The sequence below is a fragment of the Bombina bombina genome, chromosome 5, assembly GCF_027579735.1.
Source record: "Bombina bombina isolate aBomBom1 chromosome 5, aBomBom1.pri, whole genome shotgun sequence".
NCBI classification, from domain to species: Eukaryota; Metazoa; Chordata; class Amphibia; order Anura; family Bombinatoridae; genus Bombina; species Bombina bombina.
Window position 1 is genome coordinate 55,384,089 of NC_069503.1, and position 8,059 is coordinate 55,392,147.

Below are 8,059 nucleotides of genomic sequence, written 5' to 3' on the forward strand. Positions count from 1 at the left end.
AACATACTGAGGGATTCCTGTTGACTAAGAAGTCCTACCAAAGCTAAGTTCATTTATTTTAAATGTTATGAATCTTTATCTTTAGCTATGGTTTGTAATAAGTTATCATGATATACTTTTACATGCAGAATCCATTAGTATTTTATGCTTTATGTATTGCTTTTCTTTTTACATCTTATGTACAAGATATACTTAGAAAATGTATAAGAATATTTTTCTGATTCTAGGTTAAGGCTTTGTCTGACTTTGCGCCTTCTATTAAAAAATTTTTAGGTCTTTTTCAAACTTCTTTTTGATGAAGTTTCAAATGACCAACAACATAATGAATTATCCTTCTCTGATGATGTTTTTTCTCTTTCAGAACTTTTCTTCATCAGATATTGACACTAACAAATCTACTTTTTTATTTTTTATTAGAGTACATTTGTTTTTTTGTTGAAAAGGTGTTGATTATTTTGGATATTGAGGTAACTAGTTCTTTTTCAAAACTAGCTAACATTTTAATTCTGCTTATTTTATCTTCTGTGTCTTCAGAGGTTTTTTTCCATTCCTTCATACTAGGGAATGGAATAGGCTGACAATTTTTTCAAAGGTTTTAAATTATATTCTTTGCCGGCAGTTAAAATCAATTTTGAGGTTTCTCCAATTTAATGGGGCTATCTCTACTCCTGCTAAATTATGCTATTGTTTCTATAGCAAAATAGTATTTATTTTCTTTTTAAATGGTTGTATCCTATTTAAAGAATTTTTTTTATTTTCAGGTACTTTTCTTGGACCTGTAATTTATTTGGATGATGTTGCTTTTGCTCCATTTTTTCTGTTTACTTTAAAGATCAAGTATCAGATTATGTATTATTTAGCATTGTTAAGGGACAAAGTCTACTGCTCATTTGAGGTTCAGACTGGGTGCTGTTGAATTTGTCTTGTGGTCTTGCATTTTTTATGCAAGTCCGGTGTGTTCTGGTCCCTTCACTGGATTTACATGCTAATAATTTTATTTGTTTCTTCATTTTTTGAATATTTTCACAAATGAGGTTTAATCTATGTCCTTAGCTGTTTTTAGCTAGAAGAAATTTTGTGATTTCTAAAAAATCCTTATTTCTTTTTTTCCAAGATAATCAATTATTTGATTCATATTGGATTCAATTCTTAACTGTTACTCTGGGCTTCAAGATTAAGTTCTTAGACTAAAACTTTAAGCTTATTTTAGTTTGGTTGTTCTTACTAAAGAACAAAATTCTTAATTCTTACCCAAGTAACATGTTTTTATTTAGAAGTTTTTTTGGTTCTATTCGGTCCAAAATTCTTAGATTTTGGGTACAAATAAAATTTGAAGTAAAACCGTCTGTGAGAAGTCTTTTTCTCTCTATTATATTCCAGCTATTCCAGCAAGGCTAACACTTTCCTTAATGTGTTTCAGTCCCATATATTTTGGGTAATGTTGAAGTGCGGTTGATCACCTATTGAGGATCAAGCGCTGCTCAGATCTGGAATCTTCTGGGGTATTTATTCCAGTTCCATTTTTAGGATCTGGGTTTTGGGGTTTTATTCAAACTATTCATTGTTCCAAAGATAGAAAATCTTTTTTATTATATAAATGTGCCATCTTTTAGATTGGTATTTATATGGTCTATTCTGACTTTTTTTGGTCAGTGATAGCATTATTTGTTTTCATTAGATACAATAGATGCATATCTTCATTTCTGTTTTCATTCAGATTATTTTTATTTTCTGAGACTACGGAATCTCATATGATTCAATTTTGTTTTTTCAAGACATGGTTAGAGGATCTTTTTATCAAAAGCTCTTGATTCCTCACACAAGGGTCACCTTTTTTAGGTTTCCAGATAGATTGTGTCACTGTCTTTGTCTCTAACAGAAAAGTGATTTTTTTTCTTATTGGGTTCCGTCTGTCGGTACCTTCAGTCTCTATTATTTCCTTCAGTTGCTATATATGCATGGAAATTTAGGTCTTATGGCTGCAGCATTGGATTCATTTCCCTTTGCTCATTTTCATAGAAAACCTTTCCAGTTTTTTATGCTGCATAATGGTGCAGGGATTCTAGGATTTCACTTTTTAAATCTTCGAATTCTATGTTTATCTATCTTTGATTCGGTGGTTAAGATCACCATCATTTAGTTCTACAGGTCTCTTCAATTCTTTCAACCTGGACCATGATCTCTATAGATGCGAGTCTTTTAGGTTGGGAGGCTGTCTGGGGTTCTCTGTCAGCACAAGGGGTTTGGAAATCTCAGGAGGCGAGATTACCATTTGATATTTTGGAACTCCGTGCATTCCCAGAGTTCTTCAGTTGGTTTCTTTTGAAGAAGAGACGTTTATTGTTTTTTTCAGACATTATCACATCTGTGGTGTATGTCAATCATCAGGGTGTGACTATCAGTCTTTAGACTGTGACAAAAGTATCTCGGATATTTGCTTGGGCTAAATCCAGCTCCTATCTAAATTCTGGGGTCCTTTTCCCAGGTATAGACGTGGGAGAATGGTCTTTACCCAGATATGTTTTTCAATTTTTCAGATGTGAGGGCTTCCAGAAATAGATCTGTTGGCCTCTCGTCTTAACAAGGAATTTCCCAGGGGCCTATTTCAGGTCCGGGGATCCTCAGGCGGAAGTAGCGTATGCATTGACATTTCCTTGGAATTATCATTCTGTCTATATCTTCCGCCTCTAGTTCTTCAAAAATTCTAATGGAGCGTTCGTTTGTACTGCTGGTGGTTCCAACATGGCCTCACAGGTTTTGGTATGTGGATCTCATTCGGATGGCCAGTTGCCAATCTTGGACATTTCCGTTAAGACCAGACCTTTTATCTCAAGGCCCATTTTTCCATCAGGATCTCAATTCATTTAATTTGAAGAAATGGAGATTGAACGTTTGATTCTTAATCATCTCAAATCTCTACTCTTTCTGTTCTTTTTCACAGAAAGATTGCTATTCATTCTGATATTCATTGTTTTGTACAGGCTTTGGTTTGTATCAAGCCTGTCATTAAGTCAATATCTCCTCCTTGGAGTCTCAATTTGGAACTGAGGGCTTTACAGGCTCCTCCGTTTGAACCTTTGCGTTCTCTGGACATTAAAATTAATTTCTTGGAAAGTATTGTTCCTTTTGGTTATCTCTTCTGCTAGAAGAGTTTCTGAGTTTTCTGCTCTTTCTTGTGGATCTCCTTTTCTGATTTTTCATCAGGGTAAGGCAGTGTTCCTTCCTGTTATTCATTATTTTGTTCAGGCTTTGGTTCTTATCAAACCTCAAAAAGGTAATTTTCCAGCCTCCAGTAGATTTTAAAAGACCTTTATTAGTTTCTTACAGGGTCCATTATAACGATGTTTCAAACCTATACCAGGTTCTTAATCATGTTTATAGAATAGTGTACAGGTGTGTCTTTTATACCTGTCCATTTCCTATAAGATTACACAACAGTGCCATCATGTGGTCAAAATTTAAAATTACAAGTGATAAATAAAAATCTTCAGTTATATAACTTCTTATACATCTCAAATTAAATTTTTAAGTTAGTTGCCATCTTCTTCTTGATTTTTATGTATGTTTATCACATGCAACATTAAAACCAAATACTAATGCATCTACAAATAAAACCTATACACATAAAAAATTGGAATCAAATTTGCTACTACAGATAAATGCTACAATTATCAATTAAAAAATAATGACCATTCAAATTCTTTATTCAGACCTTCAGGTATCATAGTATTTAACTTATTAATCCAAAACATCTCCCTTCTTTTAAGCAATTGGTCCCTGTCACCTCCCCTCCTGGGTCTGTCAACTTGTTCAATGACTTGAAATCTCAGTTGACTGATGTTATGACCCATGGAGAGGAAGTGACAGGAAACAGGTGCCTCTGTATTTTTATTTCTGATATTGGATTTGTGTTCAGTGATTCTTGTTCTTACCTCCCTGCTAGTTTCACCTATATAAATCCTGGCACACGGACATTTAATGAGGTATATAGAGTATGTGCTTCTACATGTTAGATATTTTTTGATTGGATATTTGGTCCCCTTGATAGGGTGGAAAAATTCCTTCCCCTTTATTATGGAACTACAGTGGCTTCAATGTAGGCAAGGATAACAACCTCTATTATCGGGTCCTATTGATGTTTGAATGCTTTTCTTTTTGCTACCTATATCTGCTCTTACCAGTAAATCTCTCAGGTTCTTAGTTTTTTTATAAGCTACTATAGGTATGTTTTTGAAATCTTCAACTTGAGGATTGCATTCTCGAAGTATGTGCCAGTATTTATTAATAATATGTGATATTTTAGATCCTAAAGTATTGTATTGGGTTACAAAGACCATTCTGTTTTCTTTTGTTTTGTTTTTTGTATTACCATCTTCCTTATTATTAAAGTACTCTAATTGTTTTGTAATTAGTTCTTCTGGATACCCTCTTCTTTTGAATTTTTCTGCCATTTCTTTTAATCTTATATCACATTTCTTTTTATCAGTAACTATTCTCTTCACTCTTTTAAATTGACCTTGGGGTATGGCTTCTATTGTTTTTTTGGAGTGGAAACTATCATATTGTAGTACTTTATTTTTATCTGTGGGTTTCACATATAGATCAGTTTTTAGGAAGCCTTGTTCTTTATATACAAAAGTGTCTAAGAATGCTACTCCTGTTTCCTCGGTATTGAGAGTGAATTTTAAGCCTGTGACAGATGAGTTGAGATGCTCAACAAATTGCCATAGGCTACCAGTGTCACCCCACCATATGCCAAATATGTCATCCACAAATCTCCACCATGCTGCACCATATTGAAGAAATAATGGATTTGAGTATACAAATTTCTCTTCTATGTGGGACATAAAGATATTGGCATATGTTGGGGCGACACTGGAGCCCATCGCAGTACCCTGTTTTTGCAAATAAAAATTGTCTTGAAATAGGAAGTAATTTTGATATAGAATAACAGACAATAAATCTGTCAAAAACTGTATTTCTTTCTCAGTATATTTATTATTCACTTTTAATGTGTTTGTCACAGCCTCAATGCCGCTGGTGTGCTTTATAGAGGTATATAAGCTAGTGACATCTAGTGTATATAGGATGCATTTGTCTCCAATTTGTCCAATATCTTTTAGTTTCTCAAGGAAATCATTAGTGTCTTTCAGGTAAGAAGATGTCTCTAACAAGAAGGGCTGTAACACTTTATCTAGGAATATTGCAATTTTTGAAAAAATAGAATTAACTCCCGCCACTATTGGGTGGCCTGGGGGTTGAAATTTATCTTTGTGTATTTTGGGTGAAGCATAAATTACAGGTCTTACTGGATTTTTTTCTATTAGGCACTCTTTAAATTCAGTAGTGATGATGCCATTCTTGACTGCTATATTGGTGATGTGTTCTATTTCTTTACCTATTTGCATTGTGGGATCTCTAGTTAGGGCTTCATATACTGTGGTATCGTTTAATTGTTTTAGAATTTCATTTACATAGTCAGTTTTATTTAGAAGCACTACTGCCCCGCCCTTATCTGCCTCCTTTATTATGATTTCTTTATTGTTTTTTAATTTGTTGATGGCATCTTGCTGTTTCTTATCAATTTGTACTAGTTCTCTCTTTTTATTTCTTTTTAGTAAGTTTTTTACTTCTTTTTGAACTAGTTTTGCAAATGTGGCTACACTGTATTGTGTTGGTGGGTTAAATTTACTCTTGCCTTTAATCCCATATGTCTTTGGATTATTAAATTTTATATCCTTGTTAATCCTATCTTTTGCCATTATAACAGGTGTTTCTGTCATACTAGTGAGTGTAGAGAAATGTACCTTGAGTTTCAGTTTTCTAAAAAATCTCTCTAAGTCTTGTTCTATAACAAATTCATCATGCATATTGGATAAACAATACGATAAACCTTTATTTAAAATTTTGTGTTCTATTTCTGATAAGGTGTAATTAGAAATGTTAAGTTGACAGACCCAGGAGGGGAGGTGACAGGGACCAATTGCTTAAAAGAAGGGAGATGTTTTGGATTAATAAATTAAATACTATGATACCTGAAGGTCTGAATAAAGAATTTGAATGGTCATTATTTTTTTAATTGATAATTGTAGCATTTATCTGTAGTAGCAAATTTGATTCCAATTTTTTATGTGTATAGGTTTTATTTGTAGATGCATTAGTATTTGGTTTTAATGTTGCATGTGATAAACATACATAAAAATCAAGAAGAAGATGGCAACTAACTTAAAAATTTAATTTCAGATGTATAAGAAGTTATATAACTGAAGATTTTTATTTATCACTTGTAATTTTAAATTTTGACCACATGATGGCACTGTTGTGTAATCTTATAGGAAATGGACAGGTATAAAAGACACACCTGTACACTATTCTATAAACATGATTAAGAACCTGGTATAGGTTTGAAACGTCATTGTTATAATGGACCCTGTACGAAACTAATAAAGGTCTTTTAAAATCTACTGGAGGCTGGAAAATTACCTTTTTGAGATTGACATTGGGGTTTGGCTAACCCTTTCCTGTGCCCCTGTTTGAAAAGGTGCTGTCTCTCACCATTTATTCTTATCAAACCTGTCATTAAGCCAATTTCTCCTCCTTGGAGTTTTAATTTGGTTCTAAAGGCTTTACAGGCTCTTCTATTTGAGCATATGTTTTCTCTAGACATTATTAACTTTCATGGAAAGTATTGTTCTTTTTAGACATCTCTTCAGTTAGAACAATTTTTAATTATCTGTTCTTTCTTGTGAGTCTCCTTTTTCTGATTTTTTCATCAGGATAAGGTGGTTTTTGCTATCCTCATTGCACTTTTTACCTAAGGTTGTGATTTCTATCAACATTAGGGAGGAATTATTGTCTTTTACTAAGACTTCTTTGGTAAGATTCTTACTTTCTTTGGATATGGTAAGAGTTTTGAAATCTTATGTTGAGGCTATTCAGATTTCAGATACTCTTCTAGTCTATTTGTTATCTTTTCTGGTGTTAGGAAGGTCAAAAGGCTTCTGCCATTTATTTGGCATCTTGCTTAAACTTTTGATTCATCATGCTTTTTTGGAGTTGGGTGGATTCCCGCCTCGGAGGATTATGGCTCATTCTACTAGGTAAGTTTCTACTTCCTGGGCTTTTTAAGAATGAAGCTTCTGTTGATCAGATTTGCAAAGCAATGACTTGGTCTTCTTTGCATACTTTTACTATGTTCTACCATTTTGATGTCTTCTCTTCTTTAGAAGCAGTTTTGGTAGAATGGTACTTCAGGCAGCTGTTTCAGTTTGATTCTTCTGCTTATATTTTCAGTTTTTTTTCATTATAAAAATTGAAACTTTTTTGATTTGGGTAGTGGATTAATTTTTCAGCGGAATTGGCTGTCTTTATTTTATCCCTCCCTCTCTAGTGACTCTTGCGTGGAAGTTCCACATCTTGAGTATTTATTATCCCATACGTCACTAGCTCATGGACTCTTGCTAATTACATGAAAGAAAACATAATTTATGTAAGAACTTACCTGATAAATTCATTTCTTTCATATTAGCAAGAGTCCATGAGGCCCACCCTTTTTTGTGGTGGTTATGATTTTTTGTATAAAGCACAATTATTCCAATTCCTTATTTTTTTGATGCTTTCGCTCCTTTTTTATCACCCCACTTCTTGGCTATTCGTTAAACTGAATTGTGGGTGTGGTGCGGGGTGTATTTAAAGGCATTTTAAGGTTTGGGAAACTTTGCCCCTCCTGGTAGGAATGTATATCCCATACGTCACTAGCTCATGGACTCTTGCTAATATGAAAGAAATGAATTTATCAGGTAAGTTCTTACATAAATTATGTTATTGGTTTCTGTTGTGTTGTCAAATAGTGAGAGAGTAGATCAAGTCAGAGTACTTGAAATAGATAAAAGGTATTTTGGGAGGATTGTCATTTTTACAGTATTTACACATCCGTTCCACAATAAATGGCCCTGTTTATGCCATGATTCTAAAAGCTTCTTGAATAGCTCTGTTAAGTCTGGTGTAATATTGATGCCTAGATAGCGTATAGAGTTGGAGGTTGAGAATAGGATGTTTG